The sequence below is a fragment of the Cibotium barometz genome, chromosome 12, assembly GCF_041138505.1.
Source record: "Cibotium barometz isolate CiBa-2024 chromosome 12, ASM4113850v1, whole genome shotgun sequence".
In the NCBI taxonomy this organism is placed as follows: Eukaryota; Viridiplantae; Streptophyta; class Polypodiopsida; order Cyatheales; family Cibotiaceae; genus Cibotium; species Cibotium barometz.
Window position 1 is genome coordinate 23,072,809 of NC_141057.1, and position 14,007 is coordinate 23,086,815.

Below are 14,007 nucleotides of genomic sequence, written 5' to 3' on the forward strand. Positions count from 1 at the left end.
AGAGATTGCCATCTATGATGGGTTGGTAGCTTTGCCACTATAATGAGGAGGCTGCAAATAATGTTCTTATAGTTATACTTCATACCAACACCAAACAGGGATAGGATGAAATTCCTAAGTTCATCATCACGAAGTACTGTGATGTTTGCATTTATATTGAATGTACGATGTAATGAGACATTGGGCTTGTGTAATTACCATCAATTATCTAGCAACCTATGGCTTCACAGCAAGCTCAGTCATTATCTGTGGATTGATATGTGGTTATTAATAGTTTGGAATTTTTCTTGATAGATGGTACAACCCACCCAAATGATTCATAAGTGTGTAACCGCTTATGAAGGGTAATAATATGCAACAATGAAGCACTTTGTTACAAGTGTGAAACCACTGATCTGTTGCAAAGCAGTTTATCAATAGTACCACCATATGTGCGTAGACACTATACCACATCTTCGTTGCAAGATGTTTAAAAGTTTCTTGGAAGGACTCAAGAATATAACATATGATATTAAACACGGTCTAGATTTGTTCTTGGACCTATGACACTAGCGCGTAGTCCGCTTGACAGTAGAGTTTTTGAGGACAAAAACCTTTCTTGAGGCAAAGGAGGGATATCCTCAAATATCACATAAACTCGAATAGTTGTGTGAGTCCAGACAATACTTGAAGGGATGTTTCTGGTAATAGCAACAAAGAGTTGTAAATGATTGGATGTGACTCCAGACACCCGTAGTGGTGCAAGAATCTTTATCAAACATCTCCACATACTATATGGTCTGCCCGCATATATAGTATGGCATAAGAGATAGGAAGTTTGATTGTTATATTTGAAGGGAAATCTTCAAAAAGTTACATTTACTCTGAGTTAGAGTGGAGTTTAACCATCCGTAGATTGATGGTAGTTAGAAACTCAACAAGATTCTAGAGCATATGCTTGTGCAAAGATGTTACCCTAAGAGAAAAGTATCTCTCAACTTTGGAACTAATCCTTGTGATACATGATTAGATTGGCTCTAGTTTATTTCTCCTATGGCCGTAGAGCTTTCTAAGGAGAAGTTTTAACAAGTTGGTGATGCAACATGGTAGCGTAGTCTACAAATATCTAGTAGCATAGTCTAAGAACTTGCGCTACTAGAGTGCTCTCCAGTACATTAGCTTCTGTGCTAATGACATGATGCAAAATCAACGCATGAAATTTGCCTTAAGGTTTTGGTTGAAATACCAAATCATGGCTTGTGTGAGCATGATCCTGTCTTTATAGAGGTCTGGCGCGCTGTACGCGTACGCACTTTGTCTCACAGCCTCGCCCACCTTCCTCACCAGCACGTAATGCTAGTCCAGAGAGACTGGTCGTAGGTGCGGCAGGTAGCGAGGCGAGAGTTAGTCCGGAGAGGCTAGCCGAGTCTTCGGGGTATAGTTTTGAGCCGGAGAGCTCAGACGTAGGCCCTTCATCACCTTTGTTTTCCTACACGGTTTCAAAGGATGATGCCAAACTTCATCGGGGGGAGAAATATGCTAATTACTCCATTGACGATGGGTACTTACTTTACAAGGGTAGAGTATGTGTACCAACTATTGGTGACTTTCGGGCCCAAATTCTTAAAGAAAGTCATGATAGTCCAAGTGCGGGTCATCCTGGGATGATTCAGAAGACCTATGCACTAGTAAAAAGATAGTTTTATTGGCCTAGTTTGTTTAAGAACGTCCAGACTTATGTGCTGAAATGCAGTAAGTGCCAGGTCAATAAACATGAACGTCTTAAGGTTGGAGGACTACTCCATCCGCTGGAGATTCCTCAAGGGAAATGGGAAAGCATTTCCATGGATTTCATTACCGGTTTACCCAAGACGAGTCGAGGGAATGACTCGGTGTGGGTGGTAGTGGACAGGTTAACTAAAATGGCAAAGTTTATTGCCACGAAGAAAACTGTAAAAACGCCAGAGTTGGCAAAACTCTTTATTGAACATCTCTACAAGCTATATGACCTGCCCGCAGATATAGTGTCGGATAGAGATAGAAAGGTCAACAGTCATTTTTGAAGGAAAATCTTCAAAAAGTTGGATACTACTCTGAGTATGAGTACAGCAGATCATCGGGAGTCTGATGGTCAAACCGAAAGAGTTAACCAAATTCTAGAGGATATATTGCGTTCTTATGTTAGTAAGAAGCAATCTAATTGGGAAGAGTACTTGCCCTTATTGGAGTTTACCTATAACAGCTCCAAACACTCAACGACTGGATTTACACCATTCATGTTAATGTATGGATTCCAGCCGCCGCGATCTCCGATGGCTGTAGGCCTAGAAAAGGAGAAAATTCAATCTGTCAAGGATTTCCTTGAAGATATGAATGATATGCTAAGAGCCGCACGTGAGAGCATTCGTAGCGCTCAGGATCGCGCTAAAACTTATGCGGATAAAGGATGAAGAAAGGTGACCTTTGCAGAAGGTGACTTTGTATTCCTCAAGGTTCCTGCGCAGTCAGAAACCATGAAAACGGGAAAGTGTGATAAACTTTCTCCGAGATATTGTGGTCCTTTTAAAATCCTTAAGAAGATTGGGGATGTAGCATATAAACTTGAGTTACCGGAGAGTTCTCAAGTCCATCCTGTCTTCCATGTCAGTAAACTGAAGAAATCAGTTCACGGGTTAGAGAACGCAGTTTCTCCAGAGATTTTGGTGGACTTGATAGAGCCACCAAAGATACCACATGAACCTGAAAAGATTCTACAGTATCGTGACAGACAAACCCAACCTAAAGTGTACCAGAAGGTACTTGTTAAATGGAAGATACGGATGAGGAGGTAGCTACCTGAAAACGCCGTAGTGCAATTTCCAAAAGGTTTTCCCAGTTTGTTTTCGAGGACGAAAACTCTTCTTAAGGGGGGGGTAATGTCACGTAGGCTGTAATGCCTGTGACCGACGGCAGACCGGATGGCCATGTCCGGGGTTCAGTGGGAGAGAACGCCCATGCGGAGTCATGGGCGGCCAGGCTAGTGTGGACGGCAGGCCACACACTATATAGCCTGGGGGATGAGGGGCAATCCTCATTCTTCCTCTATGGCTGGGTGGTGAGCCAGAGGCCGTCCCCTCCTGTGGTAATGCCCGTAGCGGCGTTACGGGAATGTAACAATCTATAACCTTTTTTCTCCATAGCATAACCAATGAAGATGCATTTCTTTGCCTTTGGATCCAACTTTGTTCTCACTTTATCAGGAACATGTACATATGCAATACACCTAAATACTTTCAAGTGAGACACATCCGGTCTTATGCTTGTAAACTTCTGTTCAGGAGTCATACCATAAACAGCTGCAGTGGGTGTCCTATTCATAATGTACACAGCAGTTGCTACTGCTTCTACCCAAAAGTAATGTGGCATATTCTTTTCAGCCATCAAGGCACGTGGGTGTCCTATTCATAATGTACACATCAGTTGCTACTGCTTCTACCCAAAAGTAATGTGGCATATTCTTTTCAGCCATCAAGGCACGTGCCACTTCTGCAATGTGCCTGTTTTTCCTTTTTGCAATGTGCTCGTTTTTCCTTTCTGCAACTGCCTCTTGATTCCCTGCTTTGTCAGGAAATCGTTGAACTCATTGGAGAAATATTCTCCCCCACCATCTGATCTTAGGCATTTTATTTGCATGCCTTTTTCCTTCTCGACCAATGCTTTAAATCTCACACCTCACTTTTCTCCTTCATGAAATAAACCCACACTTTCCTTCAATGAATGTAACATAGTACATGTAACCTGCAATTGTTGCAGTCTTGGTCGGGTCCCCATACATTTGAATGTATGACATCCAATGGACTTGCACTGACATGCTTTTCATGTGGGAAAGCATGTTTGGCCTACTTACCAAGTTGGTATACTTTACATACCTTATGCATACAGTCAACCTTAAACTTTGGCAAACCTACAACAATATTTTGGGCCTGCATAGACTTGAGTCGCTATTCATTCACATGACCGATGCACTTGTGCCATATGTCACTATCTGCAATGACACCTGTTCCATGCGCAAACATGGTTGCCTTTATCTCAGGCATGTTCACATCCAAAGTAAACATCTTGCCATTTCTGTTATCCTTTGCAACCAAGCGACACTTATTTTTGAAGTCTTCCACAAAACATCCTTGAGGATTTAACCTCACTTGCAGACCCTGCTCAACCATCTGTTTAACAGAAACCAGATTCTTTGTAATATTTGAAACATGAAGTACATCAGCCAAGTACTTCATTTTGCCATCCTGCATAGATAATGGCACTTTGCCACACATGCGCAATGGGATGCGCAGTATCATCACCTATTTCTACATAACCTGGTTTTTCCATTTTCTGCATATCTCTAAACTACTCAGCATGAATGGTCATATGGTTAGAGGTGCCAGAATCCACATATCATATATCTTGAGATCTTGAAACATCCCCTGTTATGGAACTAAGCATGTGCTGCATCACAAACAGCTGCTCACTTCTGTCTCATCACCTCCATGTTTGCTAGATGATGCATAGTTGCCTTGCTGCAACTTCCCACTTTTAATGTCATTCTGCTTTTTGTAGCAGTCCTTTGTCATGTGTCGTAGTTTGCCCCAGTAATAGTACTCTATACTATTTGCATTTTGATTTCTTTGCCAACCACCGCGGCCTCTTTGGCTCCCCCTGCCTCTAGACTGGCCTCTTCCACTTGTGTATGATTGGTGCTTGTGAATCATTGGACTGTTGTTGTCCAGAATTCTGATTTCCTTGTTGGCCTCAACCACGGTCTCTACCTTTGCCTCTACCTGAATTAGAGTAGAAGGAGAGGGAGAGCTTCAAACCCTAGCAAGCAAACACACACACACGAGAGAGCAAGACACAAGAGAGAGATGAATGGCTGAATTTTCTTCTTTCTTTCTTCTTCTCTACTCAACCAACATAACATAAAAAGATGAGAGTACACACTATACGGGTTAGTACTCAACTACTACAACATACAAGGGTCGGTCCATAATGTGAACCCCACTAAATGAGCTGGCGCTATAACTATGCCAGTCTCTAGTAATCCAAGATGGCTATCACACAGCATGTTATCCCATTGGCTGCATATCACCCATAATCTCAACAACCATGCCACTGGTGTAGATACGGAAGCTATCACCCAAGCGGGTCATCAATGTCTGTCGTAGCACTAGTTGAGCTCGATATCTCAACAATCCCAAGGGTCCTCCCAGTTAGTGGTTAGCCCACTAGTAGGAGGCAATGCCAATGACAGTCAAGATGGTTAGGGGTGCGTGGTATGGGACATGCATGCTTTGTTGGCATATAGTTGCTAGGGTTGAGTTAGTATCTGGCTTGGTGGGTGGCTTACCACTATGCATGGTTTGGAGCCTAAGATTGGGTGGCAAGTACTAGCCAAACCCTCATATATTTCCCTTTGTTATATGATGGTATGCAGTAATGCTAAATAATGGAGCTTCATGGAGGGTAACAGTGAGAGTCGGTCTTGGGCAAGAACACAAGTAAGTGGAATCTTATGTTGATGTGTTTCCTAAAGCCCGACTAATGTGTCTGAAAGAAATATTTTCTTATGCTTGTGTTTGTGTGTTAATATTGAAGAGGATGATGTATTTGTGAAAGTTCTAGTTATCTTTTCAAGAGAAATATTGATTTAGCAATCTAATTTAAAAAGAGAGCAATAGGAATTATTTTTGTTTATTGTTTAAGCTCTATTGTTATATGCCTAGCCGGTGGAATTCTTGGGCATAGCTTACATTTGTCGAGCATTAAACCTTCATTGGTTAAGGTTTATTTGATATGTTCAAGCATGAGTATACCGTCATCATTTTCTTATTGGCATGTTGGCCACACAATTTTGACTTTGGTTGGAATTTTGCCATCTATCTTCTGCCGCGTCTGTTTGATAGAGAGGATTTGGTTGCTTGTCGTTGATGATAACCCATAAGGTTTTATCCATCAGCACTAGTCGTTAGTGCTTACAAGCCGGCAAGCTTTACCTATTGTAGTCATCACCTTATGCTTATTGTTATCAGCAGTGATTGTCATCGACTAGTACGATTATAATGTCACTAGAGCAGCCAATCCTTTGTTGTGTCGACCACTGGCATAGCAACCATAACACATCATTGTCGAGCTCATTGTGTATGGCACATTTTGTCCAGCTCATAGTGTTTGGCACATTCCAAGTGCCCTGATTGGCAAGCCTACTGGTCAACACCTCCTAGCTACATGTGTCGACTGAAAGCAATGCTGAATGTCGAGCAAAATGCCCCAAGCATCCATGCATACACATGTTCATCTCTATCTTTATGTTTATGACATGTGTAAAGCCCATACTCTTTTACTTTTGGGCGCTTTACAAATCCTACTTTATATTATATATTCCTCCCCATTATTATAGCCAGAAAAAAGCAAATTTGCCTTTGTTTAACAGAGAGTTTTTGATTTAAAACAAAAGAGTATACAGAATAATCTTTCTCTCAATCTTACAAAAGCAAAGAAATAAAATCCTCACTTCTTCCACGTATGAAACTGGCAGCTTACATCAACAAACTTCTTATCATTGGATATATATAATTGTGTTGTTAATATTTTGAATTTATATATGGTTTATGCCATAAGCACATGGGGTTTGGTTATTTTTTGAAAAATTTGCGATGCTTGTAATTTTGGGGAGGTCAAAAATTTCCTAGAATTTCATGCATAAAAATTTGGGAAGATTAGGGAAGAAGCTAAAGCTTTCTTTAATTTTGTGTGTTAAAAAAAGAAGACGATTTGCACATAAACCAAAGCTAAACTCTTTAAATTGTTTAGCAAAAAATATGGAAGCTTCTCCTTCTAAACAATTTCCTTGTACCCTGCCTCTGTACACTCGACAAAGCAACTGTTGGCTATTTCTTACTACTCCAACTCACAGCAGCACCCCTAAACGAAAATATGAAGCTACTAGTAAAGCTCCTGTCTTTGTGACACTACTAGTCTAATCAGTATATGTACCCATGAACCTGTATCTCTGTACCAGCCTCATAGAAAAATCCATAATCAAACTATGGACTTTATGTACCTTAGAATCCATCTAGCCACATCCAAGTGTGGCTTTCTAGGGGCATGCATAATCTGACTCACATTAGGAGAAATTCGGACTCTCAAATGGGCCCTCTAATTAAATATTAAACAAAGAAAGGCCGAACCAATGAGAGTACAAGGATGCAAGATTCATGTAACATGAATTTTTTGTTAGACTTGCCACCCAAAATCGCAAGATCAAGTATAAGCAAAAACAAAGTCATTTCCCTCCTCAACTTCCCTTCTCTCCACTCTTGCCTCTTTTGATGTATCCACTATTTGTTCACTCCTTTTCATGCTCGCGCCCTTTCCATATCTACTGTGTTTTGTTTCCTTCTTGTTTGTACCCTTGAATATCCATTGTCAAGAAGGTTTTTGTTGTTTGCTTACTGAGAGGTTACTTGTTGCTATAACAGTAAAGGAAACACAAACTCAAGAGGTACGACATACTCTTCCCCAAGACAATACTGAAGCTTTTACTGATGATACTATTTTGGAGTCATTGTCTGTGCAGAGTATGAAGGCTTCATACGAGCTGGCAATCCACTACTAAAGCCAAAGCTAATGTTCAAGGTGTTAATGCAAATAACACCATTTGAGCCAACTCAAAGGATTCTACCAGAGGCCTACTCCAATGTCACACCAACAAAACAACATTATGTACCGTATCCTCTACGAGCACCTCACCCAAATTTAGAAGAACTACTACCTTTGGCTGGAGAGGGCACCTTGTGGTCTAACTTGGCACGACATACCAAATTAGCCAATCCACAATTGGTCGACCTACTCGAAATCAGAGTGGTTACATTTATGAGATCAGTTATTGCTTCCCCGCAAGGGGAGGAAAGCTCACCCAGTCCACACACGAGGGGGCTATACAACAATCATCACAGATGATGCACACCCCAAGTTAAAAGATTTTGGAATACAACCAGACTGAAGAAAGGAATTCCTAACAATTCCAAAATACAACCATGTATATATGTGTGCGCCACCAACTCAACGAGTTGATCCCTTGTACATGCCACTAAAGAGGAGATGGACTCCTTTGGAATTTCAAGAAGCCAAGCAACGAGATTCACATGTATGTTATAACTTCCCAATCTTCATGATAGCTACATTTACAGACATAAGGGAGAAAAGAAAACAGATGCTGACTTGGATTAGGGCATGGCGCCATATCCTGGACCCAACAATAGTGGCCAGTGTTAGATTCTTAAAATTTCTCGTGGTCCTGATCAACCCAATGAACCATATGATGGATATGAAGCTGAGCAACTGCAATTAGACATGAATCAAGGTCCCGGATTAGGGCATGGCACCGTATACCAGACCCAGCAATAGGTGGCCAGTGTTAGATTCTTAAAATTGCTCGTGGTCTTGATTGATCAACCCAAGGAACCATATGATGGATATGAAGCTGAGCAACTGCAATTCAACATGAATCAAGGTCCATCTGACAAGGGCATGATGTTGTACTATCATTGCCTAAGATTTCTTCCTGCCTACATGCATGTCACATTTGAGGACATGGTGGACACAAGGTTCTCGAGATCACACTCAGCATTCAGGAGAACCCTCAAAAAGCTTCGATCATCACGATGAAACTTTTACCATCATGAGTTCGGTGACTAGGTCTTTTGACCTCGGTAATAGGTTCTAAGGATAGAACCTACATTAGGTAGGGAGGGTGTTAATCCCATTTTGGATTAACAAGTATGCTCCTCCAATTGAGGACATTAATAAGTGTCATGTAAAGGCACTATAAAAGTTGTAAATTATGAGATATTGGCCACCCAAGGCCTTAATTAATTAAATTTTGGGTGCCCAAGTGTGAATAAGGGCCAAATGTATATAAGGCATTTTCTCATATGAATAGACATAATGCCCCTTTGTGCTCTTTGTGTCTTGAGAGAGAGCATTCTAGCATTTGTGCCTCTTCTATGCTTGTATGTTTCATGTTTGTGTGGGAGAGTTAGAGAGTGATTGCCTTATACGACGGTGTGAGTGACTCTATGGCGATAGCATGGAGGTGGAGCCGTGGAGGTGGAGCTTGCTTAACAAGTAAGCTTGGAGGCCTCAAGGAACTCAAGTTTGAAGCATTGGTAAGTGCCCTACAAAATTGTGTTCTATTGCTCTTCCTTTAGGTGAATGCATTGAGTTACCTCTTGGAGGTGTGGTAGCCCATAACACAATGGCTTGTAAAGCGAACGGTCGTTCGCTTCTTAGAATAGCCAACAAAATATAATTTTTACCTAGTTTTTTCTTAGATTCTTGCTAATTTAAGTATCTTCCCACCAATTTTGTGTGTTTTTTATTCAATAGAGAGCTAGAGTTAGTCTCAAGCTATCTATTAGTGCCTACAATGCTTAATGATGAAAACTAACTAATTAAGATTAATTTATGGATTAAACTAAAAAGAAAACTTGATAGAAAAGAAACAAAAATTCAAAGAATTGCATGAATGTCAAGGGCAATGTTGAGCACTTACTTGCTTCTCCTGCGCTCAGTGAAGATCTCAATGCTCCAATGCTCGATCAACCTTCAATGCTCCATGGATTCACCATCAGAAAACAAAACAAACACAAAATCAAGTAAACAACTAGTGGATTTGCACTCTAGCTGGGCCAAACAAGGACTCTAACAAATGAATAAAGTTAAGGACCCTAAGCTAAATGCAATCCCGGCAGTGGGGGCAGTGCCAAAGATGTTTAACCTAACATACTCCCTTGCACACAAAGAGGGAGAGAGAAGAGCAGAGAGACAGATGCAAGGGTCGAGTACAGAGAGTTACACTTAGCCAACCCGAATGAGGATTAACTCCTCGATGTGAAGCCACTAAGGGCTCACTCCACCTCTTCTTGTGTCACCTAAGAAGAGATTCAATGGCTAGGTAAAGAGAAAGAAAGAAGGAGCTATGGAAAACTCAACCTTCAGCATGCAAAAAAGACTTGGTAGAGAGCAAAGAGAGGGGAGAGAAGGAGAGAGGTTAGAGCATCACCATCCCTACGAGCACATGGCAACAATCAAGCATGCAAGCAAGCAAACACAATCTAGCATACATCCACAAGCTCAAATGAGAGAGAGAGAGAGAGAGAGAGAGAGAGAAGAGGCAAAGCTCAAATGAGACTAATGGGATTGTCCCTTTTCATATTTCATAAATATCTTATATAAAAGAGCTCATAGTTACAATGGTCAGCTGCCCATTTACAATTGGGGACCCAAAACTAGTGTTCCTATGTCTAGTACAACTATTCCTCATGATTAGCATTACACAATCTGTAAGCTCGGTCATCCCATGTATCTTTTACATTAAGCGCTTTGTGCAATTACAAAAGATGGACTACAATAATTGTAGCTACGCTAAAGGTAATGTTAACCAGAGTGGTTAACATCAACCTCTTCTACCAATGTTTAAGTAGGTGTTGATAGCTCTATTATGCTCGGTTCTTTTGTAATTTCATAGTGCAGTAGCATGCTTTGTGGTACTTCATCACCTACATAATCCTCCCCTTCAGCTTGTGTTGCTACTAGTGTTGTTTTGTAGGAAAGTTAAGGGACCTCTTTGGGGTGGTCTTTAGTCTTGGCTTCTTCCCTTTCATGTTTACTTGTTCCTTATGTGTGGGGCTCATCCCTAGCTTAGCCATCAGGTCTTTGGTCTCTGCTAACAATGTTAAGTGTTCTTCTATGCCCCTTTTCAAGGCCATTGGGTCCACTAGCACATCTTCAGGCTCTTGGAATTGTGTCTCCACCGAGGGGATCCCTGCTGCATAGCTAAGCACCTCGGTCATGATATAGGGGTTCACAATCTTGTTGCCATTTTTGCTTATATAATGGGTGAAGTCCTTATGTAGCATGTTGGCCTAGTCGTCCTTTTCTCCCTTGTGTAGTTTATACACCTTGTGCATGTCGACCCTTTTATATTGATTAATAGGCTTTACTTGCATAATTATTGATGTTACAATAGGCCTTCTCTAGCTTTGGGTCCCTCAAAAATGAGAATTCAGCTTCGTTGTTCACTTTGTCAAGCCGGGCATCTCTGAGAAATCTATTTTCTTAGAAAAAGGTGTCAACTTTTCTCTTCTTAATAGTTTTGTAGGGATTCTCTTAGGAGCTTTTAGATGATCAGAACCGATTTCTTGGACCCATTATAGGCAGGTTATTGTTCCTCTTTTTGTACCTTACTAGTAGGATGCCAAGAACTCTGCACACATAAATTGGTGTTGACATTGCATTGGGTTGCTTCTACAAGACTCCCTAGCCCTATCTATGCTAACTTCTCCTTCACTTTGTTATCATTGAATAACTCCATGCACTTTGGAAATCATACAGAAAATAGACCTTTTTGTTGTCGACTTTCTCTGTGTGGCTGAGTATTGTCCCTGGCATTTATGGATTAGTGGGCCAAGGTAGCTGGCTTTCTGGTGCACTGGCTTGGCTGTCTTACCCATGCTTTTCTTCTTTGTAGTTCTTTCTTTGCTAATAATCTAATTCTTCTATTGAAACAATTTTATTAGATCTAGAGGCGGGCCATCTAGCATGGCTATTTTTTGTGCGAGCTCAGTGGTGGTGGATACCTTTTCCTTTATTGATATCTCCACATTTAATCGTTGCATATGATCTTTAAGAAAAATTCTTTTGACATGGAGAGAGTCTTAGCTTCTTGGGCACGTTTCTCATACATCTACACCTTTGCTACATCTAATTATAAAAGCTATAGTGTATTGTAGATAATGGCCTCTACACACCCCTCTTCTACTTTCAGGCTTAGCACAGCTGCATGATCCACATTAGTAGTCGTTTCCAGCAAATCAGGCTATCTTCTTGGAATTCTTTGAAAGTTTGGAAAACTTCCCTTCTATTTTCTAATTGCATGAAGACTATAGGAGTGGATTGACTATGTGTCAGTAGTGGTTGCATTGGAAGCTATGGGGTAGGTTATGGTGCTAATTTAGCTTATTGATGTTCTTTCACCTTAGCCTCAGTCTCCCTACCTTCTTCTACATGAACTTTACCCTTCTTTTTTTCCTACTCGGCAACCTTTTCTGGTTTTTCAATGATTATGTGGCATTGTATATTAACCGTTTAAGCAACAGTGCTATTCCGAGGTAAGGCTCTTTTGGGTTCTTAAGCACAACTGCATGATCCACATTAGTAGTCGTTTCCAGCAAATTGGGCTATCTCCTTGGCATTCTTTGAAAGTTTGGAAAACTTCCCTTATATTTTCCAATTGCATGAAGACTATAGAAGGAGTGGACTGACTATGTGTCAGTAGTGATTGCATTGGAAGCTATGGGGTAGGTTATGGTGCTAATTTAGCTTATTGATGTTCTTTCACTTTAGCCTCAGTCTCCCTACCTTTTTCTAAATGATCTTTACCCTTCTTTTTTTCCTACTCGGCAACCTTTTCTGGTTTCAATGATTATGTGGCATTGTATATTAACCGTTTAAGCAACGGTGCTATTCCGAGGTAAGGCTCTTTTGGGTTCTTTAGTGCTAACACGCTTTTGTTATCTGCATAGATTAGTTCTGGCCAATTTTCTTTTACTTGAAGGGCATTTGGGACACAAGTGAGCTTGAATTGAGTAAGTAGCCCTACATACAAATATGTGTAATATAGCCTGTACAACATGACAAGATGAGGTAATCTAACATCCTTTCCAATGCAACTTATTTATTTGTTCTAAAACATGTGACCTTATCTACTAGCTTGTTTATTCTTTTGAAGTCCCACTCCCTAGTGACCATGGGAAAATTAAATGATTGCCTAACCAATTCTCGTGTTAGCTTCACTACTCTCCATTTATTACTTGGTCGCCCTCTGTATAACAACTGTTTATGTGCAGTTATCAAAGGAGTGGATAGCTTGGTAGCATCGAGCTATGTCCATAGAGGCAACCCAAACAAAGGAAACAACCCAATCTTATGGGGCAATTGCAAACACATCCTCCAATGCAAGTCTGTGGTATTTTAGTGTTGGGATGGCCCACTGAGTAGCACATGAAGGCTAGTAGATCCCAGAATTAGAACTTTAGGATTGCGCTACCCACCGAGTAGCACGTGAAGGCTAGTAGATCCCAAAATTAGAACTTTAGGATTGCACTACCCACCATGGCTTTGAGGCTTGTTGCCTCTAAATAGCTCTCGAGTCTCTAAATAGCTCTCCCGAGCTTCAAAGAGCGCGAGGGGCTTGTATGGCTCAGGTGGGGGCTGTTGTCTCTCTTGTGCCATCTTCTTGCCTTTCCCTTTTTTGTAGGGGTGCCTATAGTCATTTTTCTCACTGCCCTTAAGCTACACCTTAGCACTATATCTAGCTGTGAAAAGGCACACATATTCACAAATCACTGCCTCAATCTTGTATCAGTCACTATGTTTTCTGGAATGGGGATCCTTGTAATTCAACCAGCTTAGCGATTCAACTGGGTTTTATGGAAATCCTTATAATTCAACCAGCTTTTCTGGAATCGGGATCCTTATAATTCAACCAACTTAGCGATTCAACTTGGTTTTAGAAATCCTACTGCCAATCCCTTTGCAATGACTGCTCTGTTTTCTAGAATTATTGGGATCCTTATGATCCAACCAACATAGCAATTTAACTCGGTTTTAGCAATCCTACTATGTTGTTGTTGTCAATCCTTTTATGCTAGTGATCCGTGAGATGCTGATGATTCCATTGTGTAGTCAATTCAAGAATCAAATCTATTCTACGATCCTCTACCAATTCTCGAGACAGTCAAACCAACTACGTGCGGTCAAGAGGAATCAGTTTTCCTTATTCTACCCTGCCTATTCCTGCTGTGTTAAGTTTCTCACTCATATGTGTAAGGCATTCACTCTTTGCCACCACAAAGCACCCTAATGTTTGCACATAAAACTTGCTACTAGCGTCTATGTTTTCCCAACACCCCACCTGCAACAAGAGCCTACTTTTGC